Source organism: Sturnira hondurensis, unplaced genomic scaffold, assembly GCF_014824575.4.
Source record: "Sturnira hondurensis isolate 20B ecotype Veracruz unplaced genomic scaffold, ASM1482457v3 Scaffold0022566, whole genome shotgun sequence".
Lineage (NCBI taxonomy): Eukaryota > Metazoa > Chordata > Mammalia > Chiroptera > Phyllostomidae > Sturnira > Sturnira hondurensis.
Genome location: NW_028095197.1, coordinates 8,458,415 through 8,471,859, shown reverse-complemented (window position 1 = coordinate 8,471,859; position 13,445 = coordinate 8,458,415). Strand labels below are relative to the sequence as shown.

At 36.0% G+C, this 13,445-nt stretch overlaps 1 protein-coding gene across 2 annotated transcripts in view; it reads right to left on the bottom strand.

The window, feature by feature from the left end:
* ZCCHC7 (zinc finger CCHC-type containing 7) overlaps positions 1–13,445 on the bottom strand; it is a 214,872-nt gene that overhangs the window by 9,119 nt on the left and 192,308 nt on the right. The window lies entirely within an intron of this gene.

The window sequence follows — 13,445 nt, the reverse complement described above, 5'->3', positions numbered from 1 at the left end:
TAAGCTGTTATGTATTAAAATGCCTGAACAAATTAACACAACTTCCTAAGTGTCTGAAAGTGCAGCATCTGCTCTGGCGGAATTAGGAAGGAGTTAGTAATACAGAAAACAGGAGTTCGGTCTTACAATACTAGGGATAAACAGGTCTTTTTAAATCAAGATTTTGAAAGGATGCTTCATGCTGACACTTGTTTTACTTGGAAAGTAATCTCATTCAAACAGCCTCAGATTTAGCCCCTCTGGTTCATTTATGCCCATGGATGAAGTGCAGACATTGGATGTCCATTCATCTGAATAATGTCACTAGTTACAAACTTCCATTATTACTAATAAAAATAGCAACTGTACTCATATTGTGCTATGAAATTCTAAACTGTTTCACAATAATTAATTAGTAAATGACATGACAAACGCTATCTACATACTCTCATTTTAATAAACTATCATGTACGAGGACTTAATAGGAATGAAATCAGCCCAGATCTTAGCTAATTAGAGAACGTTTCTGTATTAGAACACAGTACTGAAAACTCGGTAACGATTTCCAGTGGACAAGTTTTCATACTATGATCTAACAAAAATCTTACAGCTATTTCAAGTGCTAGAAACATAAATTTGTGACTTAATACTTCTGCCTTGGAGCATGTCTTTATTTTTTAATTAGCAGTAAGGGTCCAATTTAAAGCACAATGTGTCAACTGATTAGTTCTAAGTTCAGGGTTCTGTCACACATGTGTGTACTGTGGACAGAAAGTTAAATGCAGGGAACAAATGCAGTGTTTTAGAACTTTTTTTAAGTTGAAATATTTATCTGAAGACTCTGACCTAATGGATACCAAATGAACTATTAATGAAAGCAGCTCTTTTACTTTCTTCTTTTTTTGTGACAAATATTTAAATAATCTGTATTTGTAGAGTGATATCTTGGAGATTACTTTACTACCAATATATAGAAGTAATAACCTGGTAGATAGCATTACCTATGAAAGGTCCATCCCATCTGCTATTCTTGCTGAAAGCTTTTCATGCACCAGTAAACTCAGTAAATATCAGAAGATAAAGCATAAGCCTACCACGCCACGGATTTACTCCTAATGTCTCCTCAAAGTGCAGCCCGATGCAACGATTACAAATGATTTTCTTCTAATGTCATTTTACATAACCCTTTTTTCTGCATGAGTAGTTAGCGCAGAACGAATGAATGAATGCCATTAAAACAGTTAATCATTATCTGGGACACTGGCCTTCCTCCCTTCCCTACTAGGAATCTCCATGACAAAGGCCAAGAGATCAAACTGCCAGAGCTGCCTCAGTGTCCTATTTCTAACAGTAATTTTTTATGCAAATGAACCTGCTGGGCATCTCCCTCTGTGACCTTGAGCTGCCCTAATATAAACTGACTTCGATCCAATGAGGACTTGCATCTTGCTGAAGCTCTTTACTATACAGGGTATGTACTCAATACCACTAACTAAAGGGCATTTTCTACTCTCATGACTACAAAATGGGCTTATTTTTAATAATCATACATATATGTTTAAAGACTAGACTATATGCTCTTATTTGTTAATCCAGTGTGTTCTATAAACATCTATTAAGAAGTATGTCAAGTACTTGGTGTAAATGTATTCATGGCCAAACACAACATTGAGTAAAGTACTGAGCTTAACTCCAGTCTTTCTGAACAAGTCCATCTCCAAAGCCACAAGCTTTTCATGCCTGACAACCCTATTCTTTCTAAGTTTTCCCAATCAACTTATTCTTTCAATAAACTCATGAAAAACACAAGTCTCTCACCAATATTCACGTATTAAAAAAAAAAAACTAACCCAAGTAATCAAATAGAATTTCCCAAGAAGAGGCTACCACAAACCAAAAACTTGCCCTCACAGTCAAAGACCGTCAACTGCAGAGGGGACCCGGTGGTACGATTTACAATGCTTGACATTTAGGATGAACAGAGGTTTAAATGAAAAATATACTTTCCCCCTGTATAAACATATTTTCCTGCTTACTCCAGAGATAAGACATAGTTCTCTAAGCATTTCATTTAGTTTTATAAAGAGTAGCAGGGAAAGAAAAAGGGGTACCCTGCCCTTTCTCTGCTGTTGTTTATGATGGAAGTGACGACAGCAGTGTAACTGGTACACAGTCAAGGAAAGTCGTATCTGAGGCCTAAAGGAATCACAGGAGGAACTCAAAAGTTGGGCCAACCGCTCTGCAGTGAACTGAACCAAAGCTGCGTCTGTGAGAAGGCAGAAACAAGGATCCCATGGGGCTGAAGATGTAAATGACGCCCCATCCCACTCCTCGTGTGTTGTTCTGGGGAAGTGCCCCTCACGCCTGGGTGTCTGAACTCCAGGTCTTATTCCAACCAGCATTTTGCAAAAACCATCCATTTGTGCAGTGTTCTGGCAAATATTCACACTATTACTTCTCTTTGAGGAATATTGGAAGGAATTTTCTCTAAGGTAAGGCTCTGACGTTATTTTAAAACAAAGTTTCCTTTATAAATTTTTAAGCTTCTATTTTCCTCAGTGAAAAAAAGAATTCAATTGTATTCCAGGGAACAGTGCTACTAATTTTCCTACATCCTAAAAAGGCCACTAAAAGCACCATGTGTAATGATGTACCTGTATTTTTTTGTGTTAAAAAAACGATGTCACGTACCCAACAGACTCCCAACCCATCGGGTAATTCCTTAATTAGGCAGATTTCTGAGACATGTATTATGTACACAACAGACCGGAACGTCTCCTTTGGAGCGTTTTCTAGTCTATCGGGTGATTACATCATTAAGTCACACATGCTACGTAGAAAAAAATCCTTATGAAAATTCATGAAAAAAATGTACAGCACATCATTAGCATGCAGCAGACGTGTATGCTTTTGATATTTTCTCTTGTCTAAAAAAACCCCCCAAAAACTACATGAAGCAATTAGCCCAGGTCATGAAAACATGAGAAAGGTACCAGACTCTGGTGAAAATGAAAACTGCAAAAAACTGCATCTCTCATGGTTTTGCTGAGAGTAATTTGCTTTACTGGAAAATGGATTCTAAAACAGCATTCACTGCAATGGCAGCAGAACACACAGTGTTGCCTTACGACTCGGTACTTCCTACACACACGTAGCTTCCTCCTTACCCCTCTTTTGGATACTCCTAAGTTTTACAAACCAATGGGCTGAAGGTTACAGATGACCAGTAGTAAGACTATTAATTTCTCAAGGCCTTGTAGTATGTCTGTATACTTAGACCTTCACTTTATGTAAACAGAAGCGTAAGGGATTGCATAAGTATGTATTTTTTAGTAAGTCAAAACTACACTAAAGTAATATGACTAGAGGTAAACTGTTGGTATAGCTTCTAATAGTGAAAAGATTATATATTAATAACATTGAGCATTTGGCAACCTCTAAGAGACAATATATTTGAAGAGTAAAAGAAACACAAGTTTTATAAAAATAAGTTATTAAACTGATTAACTGATGACTTTTTTGTACATGAAATCCCTCCCCCGCAAAACAAAAAAAACCTCACCACCAACAAAAAGAAAACCCCAGTAAGCAGAGAATAAGGAACATATGCAAGACAGCAAGGACCACAGTAATTCACTCCCTGAACGCTCCAAATCTTCATGGCTTAAACAGCATCCCAATTTTCTCCAAAGGTAGTGGCATTTATTCACTGGGCCACAGCTAATTTTACATGGAATGCAAAAATGTTAGTTTAAGTTTAATTTACCGCCCTATTTAAATATTTCCAATGTAGCTCTCCAACTGCAGAGCTATCCCTCCGTCTATTTTAATTTTAAAGTAAGTTAGCAAAGGCTTCCTTCTTAATCCCCAGAGACTACCTACACAGTGACACAAATGCACAAATTTATGACAGCAACATAAACGCTCTTCTGAAGTAATGTGCAACATTAAGTGAAAATCGTTTCCTGGAAAGATATTATAGGTATCTATATTTTATTTGCCATCTTAAACATATCTGGGTCTTTATGGCCTTATTTTAAAAATGTATTTCCTTTTTATATTTCCTGGTGCAAATGGACTGCATAAATAAGCAATGTGCTATGAGGCTTCAGACCAGCCGATAAAACCTTTCAATTTTCATGCCAGCTTCTTCTTTTGTAATTCAAATCCGCCTGGAAACTGGCAGCTCTGAAAACTGAAACAAGCACTGCCACAAATACCTTGTAATGCTATCGACCTTGTCTGCCCATGCAGTGAGAAAGGGGGATGCGTATGTGTCTGCAGCCATCCAGATAACACAACTCATTTTGGGGCGGGGGGCTTGGGGTGGGGATAACAGAAGCCGGTCCCGGACTGTGCACCAAAAGCAGTCATTACCGAGCACGATGGAGAATACGTCTCTTCAAAATACACAGCGCATTTAAAAACCATATATGAGGCCGGGCCACTGCTGTCATTACCAATTTTAATTTAGCTCCTTCAGTTTGCCAGCCAGATAAACTCTTTAGTGCTGTTTTTTAATCTATTTGCCACATTTTATGTTTAAGATTATAGTAATATGGACAGGAGAAGGAATCACTTTTAGGGGAAATAAAGAAATATATCCGCTTATCGGCGCCCATCAGAAAGTTCATTAATCAGCCAGGCTTTGTGCCCTCTAAATTGAAAGGTTAAATAATCCTCTCAGGAATATTTCCCGGCCCCTCCGCCAATTGTCCGGAGAGGAGCTGCCATTCACAGCACGCGGGATCGGTGACAGGGTCTCTTACCACTGTTTGCACCCCAAACAATGATGGACAAATGGCCTGGTTTACAAAGAACCTTTTAGTACATGGATGGAAAAGGACCACGAGCTTTGATGCAGGGTGGACAGATGAGGGGGGCAAGAGACAGGATGCGGGAGGAAGAGGCAGAAGAGAACACACGCATGTGTGAATCCCAGGATATTTTATCTGTTTACTGAGGTGGACTGTGAAACACAGAATCCGCATGAATAAACATCTTCTGACCATATGAAGTCTTTAACATATTCAAATCTGCTTACATATATAGCATACAATTGTACATAAATCATCATTGAAAAAAATGTGGACTAACAGGACCATACCTTTATTATACTTATTATCTAATACACAGGGGATCAAAATTAAACCCCGAGATTTCCATTTTTACCATGACTCCACATGACTTACAACACACAGAACTCCCCCTCCCCACACCCTGACCCTGCTTATTCTACTGAAAAATGCTCTTAACCACCAGTCACAAAGGCAGGGGATTCCACAGCTGTAAGGACCTGTTTAAAGGGGGCAAGTAATGCTTTTCTGCTCTTACAATATGCTCCATCTCAGCTCTTGCTTGTCTTAAAATAAAGAACAAAGTAGGAACGCTCTTTGAAGAATACAAATCCCAAGCACCAAGAGAGTGCTTCATTCTGCGCTGCCTCTTTGCTGGACTCACCGGGGACTGTGGGTGGGAACCCGCCCCACTGCGATGTGGGGTCAGGCTGGTTTCTGGCATCAGTTGTGTGAAGGCTCGAGGCACTTCAACCTGAGGTGCGGAAACTGATACACTGTTTGCTCCATTCCCCATCTGATGAACATGAACCCTCTACCCCTAGCAGAAAGTATTATCATTGGTGTTTGTGTGTGAGAATCATTCAATTTCATATTATCCTCATTATTTACAAAGGAAGTAAAGACCTATGTAATTTTGTCTGCTTGTGATAGATAACTATGTTCAAATGAAATTGAAGTTACCGTTTAAGAATTATATATTTATTAACTATTTTTTCAACATGGTATAGTTGTATCTTTATATGACATATATTTTACACATTTTCATTAGGAAAGGAAGTAGCCTAAAGATTTTTTGTGATCTATACTCTTAAATGCCTTTATGATTTTAAGCAAAATTAAGAAAATAATGTTTCCTATATTTGATTAAAAGTTTCTCACCTGCATTTGTAGAACAGAAGACTAGCATAAATGATTAGAAAATAAAAACTGAGGTAAGTAATTTTGTTAACAAAAAACACTGCTTGTGAGTATTTTAATTTCAATAACTGTAAGGCGGAAACAGTTTTAGGAGACAGAGAGTAACGAGGTCGTTATGAATCTCCTCATCATAGGCAAGCAACAGACTTCTCAAAGACATCACGTATCTCGCTCTTCATCCAGAGGCGGCCTCTGATGGTGGGAGAGCCTGTGTCTTTGCTGTACCGGGGCTCTGGGCCAGGCACTGTGTTAAGTACTCCACATTTACCACCTCATTGCCTCCTAACAACAATTCTAGGAGGTTTTATGCCCATTTTTCAGATCAAGAAACCAAGGATTTAAAGATGAATATTTTAACTAGGTTTGCACATGTAGCAAATGAAAGGGTCAGATTTTGAACCAATGTCAGATTCCAAAGCTGGCTTTCTTTTCCCTATATTGTGATTAAAAAACCCAAACAAACACATTCCCTAGTGACTTCCTAAGAGATAAGCCTCCCCTCTCCAGCTCAATTTTATGGAATATTTTTCTAAGGACTTCGGTAAAATGAGAAGGGAATGTGCATATGCATAACTATAAAATAAGAAAATGGGAGAGATTCAAGAAAGACAAAATTGAGATTTTATTATATAAACAAACTTAAGGAACACTCCAAAACTTAGTTCCCGTAACTGAAAAGGCATGTAATATTTTTGTAAAATGGGTATTTATAGACAAGGACATATTATAAAATTATAAAGACCTTATAAAAGTTATCAAATAGATTTGGTCTTACATCATTTTTGAAAAAAGGAATGAAAATAATGGGATAACTTTATTACAAATTAACTCACACCTGTGAATTCTTTTTATAAAGCTTATTTCTGAACATTCCCATGAAACAATTCTTGTTTTTGAAGTGATTTACCAGGATATTAATATACCAATTAAGGTAAAGGCTATTTTAATTCTAAAGATATTAAGGGTTTTTTTTTTTTTTGGTTAAATGCTCTCTAAAAATGGAGCATTTTTCTCCTTATAATTTTTGTTAAATATTTTATTGATTTATCTTTAGAGAGGAAGGGAAGGAGAGAGGGAGAGAAATATCAATGTATGGTTGCCTTTCCTGGGTCCCCTGCTGGGAACTGGCCTGCAACCAGGCATGTGCCCTGACTGGGAATCGAACCACGATTGTGTGGTTCGCAGGCCTGCGCTCAATCCACTGAGCTACACCAGCCAGGGCCTTATAATATTTTTGATGTATCTAAGAAAACCAGAAACGTTGGTCTCGGAGGACCACGGCCAAGTTCAAAATGTCTGGAAGAGAACACAGAGGCACAATAATGCAGCACCCATGACTTCTGGGCGTGTAGGGACCAACTGGCAAATGAACCGAGCGTAAAATCTGATGGCTTTGATCCACTCATTAACTCGTGGCCATGTAAGAGATTTAGGTTTTAAAACTATAAACTTAATTCAACTTAAATTTGCTACTGCGGTTTATACCACAACAGGAAACACAATGTGAGGGAGTTCAGAGACCGTTCATGTCAACAAGCCAAGGGACTCTTTCAGGGTCTTTTCCTGCAGAACATTCAAATGACTAGCCAGCACCCTTAAAGGTCATGGCTGGTTGTGACTGCCAGAGTCTAAGTGACTCTTAAATACTTAAACTCACTAGGGGTTACTGTCATTTGCCAGGCCTCTGTCATGTCTTCACATGCTAACTGCTAAAAGAAATGTTTCAACACAAATGCCGTGGGTCCAGTATGCATTAGCTACTTTTATTACTTCCACTGAAACATCCAGAGAAGAGTATGACAAGCTGGAACCACCTGGTATCTATTTGTTTAAGCACCAGCATAAATCACCTGTTCAAAATACACAGGAAAATCAATCACTCTAGTATGCTAACATTATTTTACATAATACTTCTACGTTCACAATGTACAGTTAACATGATGAAGAATAGGCACCATTCCAGATTTTTAAACTATATTTTACAGTTAGACACTATGCAGTGTTAGAATGCATGAACTTTGAAAATTCTCAGGCTACCTGTTTATATTCATTTTGTCAGAATAGAAGCACTTTAAGTGTAGAGTTATGAGTGAAAAAGTAGTTTCTTTTGAGATTATATGAATAATGTGTTTCTTAAGAAGAAAGAAAAGATCATAAATACTTAGAAGAAGAATTTAATCACCACAAAACTTACCAACCAGGAAGGAACTGCCCCTGTAATGGCTGGCTATAATCCCTTTGTGAGCAAAGGTAAACAGAGAAAAAGGACCCTGTCGAGTCCGGAAAGTCATTTTCTTTTATCCTCCTCAGGAGAGACATTTGTTAATAGATGACAGAATGAAATCTACAACAACAGTTTCTTTAAACTTTTAAAATAGAAGTAAACTTGAGGCCCAAACAGTAAATGTATGTCTGAAATGTGATAGTCTTTGCCCCCAGCCCCTAAGGGGAAGACAAAAAAGCACAGAAACATTTTTTTTTTACCAAATAAAGAAAAGTTACTGTTTACAGTAGAGTCTCGTTCAATTAGTTTATTATTGACCAACATGTACTACATAAAAAATGAACAGAAACCACGGCAATGGGTGATTAGAACATTAATGGTATTTAGAAGGTGGCAAAAACATAGCTGCTTCTAGGCCAAATGTTTATAATGAATGTTTTCTAATTGTGCATGTATCCTTTTCATTGCTTGATAACCTGAAACATTTAAATCTATATTAAAATTGTCGTAAAGCATTGATATTATTTAAATACATTAACACAAGAAAAAATCTGCTCAGAATATGCCACATTGATTTCCCATTTAAAACAAATTCCTTTCTTCGTTAAAATACTGAAAATCAATTAAGTTGGGAATTTCTCTGAATGGGATGACACCTCAGTATTTGTTTGAAAAGAAAATATGAAGGTTCTTTCATGTACTTCAATAAATAGAAATAAATTATGTATGAAAAGAAATAATTTTATTTTACCCCATTCAAAAATAAGTTTGTATACAAATCGTTTAAATGTCTGAGGAAACACTGTGAAAGGAAAAATAACATGTGCATTTATAATTCACAATATTCGCTTTCTTCCTCTTTTACAGAACCTTTAGAAAATTGCTTTTTGATGATTTGGCAAATTGTATTTATTTTTAAATGAATCTCATTTATTGAGATTGATAATTCCAGGTTTCATTTGCTTTGAAATTGCATTTTCCAATTGCTTCGAATGATAAGTTCTGGCAAGATGTGGTCCAACATGCCAGCAGAAATAAAGATTAAAAAAAATCAGTTGACCTGCTCTGTAAATGTAGTAATTATCTTTTACACTAAACTCAAAACATTGTAAGATTCAAGTAAAAAAAACTGCCAGCAAAATATTCGCACTAAATTCTTTAAGAACAAATAAATAAACATGGAAGTATTCACATAAAATTTCCATTCAAAAAATCTTAAAAATTTTAGTCCCTGTCCAAATGTATTTTCTATCTCTGTTATCACAGAAAATAAGTTATCAGTGCTTATTCAGAAAATTCTTTTCCTTCAGATGGCCCTGAGGTACCACAAAACAGTCACGTGCCTGCTAATACATCTGAGCACAATTCCATTCACACCTCAACAGTGTTTTAGTACTATGGGTATTTTTAATGAAAACTAAATCTTTCAAAATTTGACAGAGATGTAAATGTAACATCTCAATGGCAACACTTAACTAACCCAAACCTGGAAGTGGGCGTGTCTGATATAGAGGAAAGAAATCTACAAGGTAAACAAGAGTACTCCTTGGTCTTGAGGTCTTGAGGAAGTTGGCAAGGAAGTGAACTACCAAAAGAAATTAATTTATAAAAGTGTTACTTTAGGATAACTGAGGCCAGTCCTCAAAAAACTGTACAAAGAAAAAGTTGATTTAGCCCTGCGTGGCTCAGTGGATTGAGTGTTGGCCTGAGAACTCAAAGGTTGAAGGTTCTATTCCTGGTCAGGGCACATGTCTGGGTTGTGGACCAGATCCCCAGTTGAGGGCGTGTTAGAGGCAATGGGTCAACGTATCTCTCACACATTAATATTTCTCTCTCTCTCTTTCTTCCTCCCTTCCACCTCTCTAAAAACAAATAAAATCTCTAAAAAATTTTTTAAAAAGTTGATTTAAATAATTCCAAAATAGAGAGAGGCCTAGTCCTCACTGTATTTTGGAGCTATTTAATATTTTAATACACAGTATGTAACCAGTTCTGTTTTCTTACACACGCGCGACACCTATCACTTGACACCCACCATGTACAGTGGGTTCTCATGGGTTTTGCAGTACCGTGTATGTGGCTAAGGAGTTCTCAGAGAGCTTTAAGATTCCGAACATATATCCGATTAAAAGAGGGTTTTCTTTTTTTCATGAAAAGAAAAAATCCTGGCTTGAGGATGACTTTTTGAAATTCTATTTCACATTTTAACTTACAAAAAAACTACATTTTAGTATTAGGCAACTAGAAAACAGTTACCCTGTCTTACAACATAATTGCAGGATAAAGACTCCTCTGTATAGCTATAGCCTCACAGTCAAATTCCATTTTCTTATTCCTTTCTTTTGGTCCGTAAGATACACTCTGGCATTCAACTAGTTCAGGTAAGACTCCTATTAACCCCCTGGTCACCAGCCTTTTCTAGGCTCGCAAACAAGGGAAGGAAACTTCACTCCCCATTTCCTGACAGCAAGTACTTGACTTTTGAAGTATGAATTCTAGGCATTCCAAAGATTAGATATAAAGAAACATTTAAAATGTAATTCTTCCCAAAAGAATTACATTTGCTTTCTGCTTAAAGTTTGAGGTTAAAATGAAAGGTAGGAAAATTGTAACACATTTTAACAATGCACACAAAGAAATCCAGGGGCAAAATCACACATAAAACATGTATTGTCCTTTTTGGTTCTTCACACATACAGCCCCCGAACAGCAAACTCGTAGTTACTTTTTTAAATAGACTGAAATCAGGATTAACAAAATGCCCAAAGCATGTCAAATTATCACCTCTACTGGTTAAAAATCCTGTTGGTTGTAACACTCTGTTGGTAGCCATTTTGGCCCAGGATTTTTAATATAAATGAGACTAGAAATGACAGGGGTGGGGGAAGGGGCTTTCCTTTTTGAATAGTTAAAGAGGGAAAATTTTTATCTAGAATGAGTTATCTGAAAAATGAAAAAGAATATTCAAAGTCAGGCATTAACCAAAATTTGAAAATTTAATAAATTAAAATACAAGAGCAGTGCTATAATACTGAAGATTTAAAAAAACTTTATGAACATTTTGAAGGAGGTAAATACATAAATTATTTGAGAAAATTATTTAATTGCTAAATTAAATAATAAATAAAAATCTTATTTTTTCTTTTTCCCATGCAGGTCTCCAAAGTGATAATCTAAAGTCATTAATTATATGGCAATTTTATAGCTATTAAGATATATCAAGAAAAATGATGTAGCCAAATAGCACATATGTACTATATCTATATAGAAACATAGGTAGTGTTTTAGAATTTTATTAGCATGTACCCTTTAGAATAATGGTCTTATTCTTTATTAATGTAGTGAAGTCAAGTCAAGTTGGTTGAAAAGCTGTTCTATTCAGATATCAATTGTTAAGAAGGGTTTATTTGAGCTCTCACAAAATTGCTAAGAATAGTGAACACGTCTCTTTTTTTAGAATGTGTTTGAAGAAATTTTTGATTTGGAACATTTCACCAGTCCACTTGTACCAATCAACTTCACCACCTTTCTTACGTGTTTGAAAAACAATACTCTGTTTAACTCTAGGCTTTTTAATTTCAGTTTTATTTTTAATTTTTAAAGAAAGTGTTTCCTGGATAGACTTGAACTTATATTTGCTACACTCTTGCTTGTGTAAATGTCCTTCTAGTCTTCCTGATTGGAAGGCAGATAAAAGCAATGGAGAAGTTCCTAAATGCAAATAAACATTTCCAAACTGAATATACTCATCAACCCCTCAACCCCGGAGCCAAAAGCACAGTTCATTTTGGGTAAGAATTGGACACTTTTTGATTAGAAAAAGAAATTAACCCATTATTAAGTGTAACATTTCCAGAGTTTTCAGAAGACTGGTTTAAATCAAGACGCAGCAGCAGTTCTAACCTAGGCTTCACGCTCGGCCACCACTCCCTCTGACGATGCCACTGCACCTGTGAGGGCTTCTACCTGTCAATAGATGGCAGTCCATCGCCTGGGAAGGAGCTGGAGACGGCAGCCTCGCTGCCGTGCGCTCTGCTTCCATTCAGAATTAAACACTGCATAATTGTAAACATCTGGGTACTGCCTCCGTAGATAATTATTTATTTTATTTTATCTGAATTGACATATATGTGCATATACTTATTAATATACAAATTTGGCATTTATATTTGTAAACTATTCCTAGTTATTAATTTAAACATGATAATTATGAATGGTGATAGTTGCTACTATATTTTGAAAATTAATCAGGATTCTAGATTGAGACAAATGGATTTTCAAAATGAGTTCATTGTACCCACAGATAGAAGATACTGTAATTCTCTCCAAGTTAATTGATTTTGTTTCATTAATTTTTCCTATTCTTTTTACAATTCATATATTTTTAAAAGCTATACTATTAAACAAACCTCCAAACATTTGTTATACTAGATACCAATGTCTAGTCTTCTAAGAGAGTTACAGAAAGGACCACAGGGGCAAATAATGAAAGGAGTGCCTGTAAAATCAGCACTGCTGGCACTTCCGGTTTTCAAGATTGGGATTCTCTAGTTCAGGGAAAAGAAATGCACTGTCAAATCCATTAGGCCATTTATTACTTAATGTGCTTAATGAACGCTCTGATAAAAAAATGCTATACAGTGACTGTGATCTTGTAAGTATAATATATGATTGGATTCCAATCAAGTCTAGGCTATAAGAATTTCACCACAGCATGTTAGGATAAAAGAAGTCACACATAAACAGATATAATGTAGTCATGTAAGTTACATCTTTAAAATATTTGGTTATGTGTGTGTGTATATATTTGGTAACATATTTTGTTTGATGTGTGTGTGTGTGTGTATATATATATATTTTTTGGTTTTACACTAAAGATTTTAAGAAAACCCAATTTGGAATTAAGAGACAGTTGATGAATTACAACTTTCTACTAGGAATCTTTAAATAAATTAAACAGAGATAGCAGAATGTAGAAACAAAACACCCGATAGTATTCCTTGCTTCCTGGACCTGTGGAAGACATGTTGGCAGGATGAGTCTACTCATTGGTTTAGCTTTTATTCCCCAAACAAGAGAGCAATAAGAAGACATATCTGGTAAAAACGCTGCCCTTTCTATTTTTACTACTTGTTTTCCATAAAGAAAACTTTTTAGTACTTAAAACTTAAGAAAACAGCTTTTACGTAGTTTGTGTAATTACAAGAGTAATTTTTGTTGTCTATTGCTCAGCACAATATATTTAA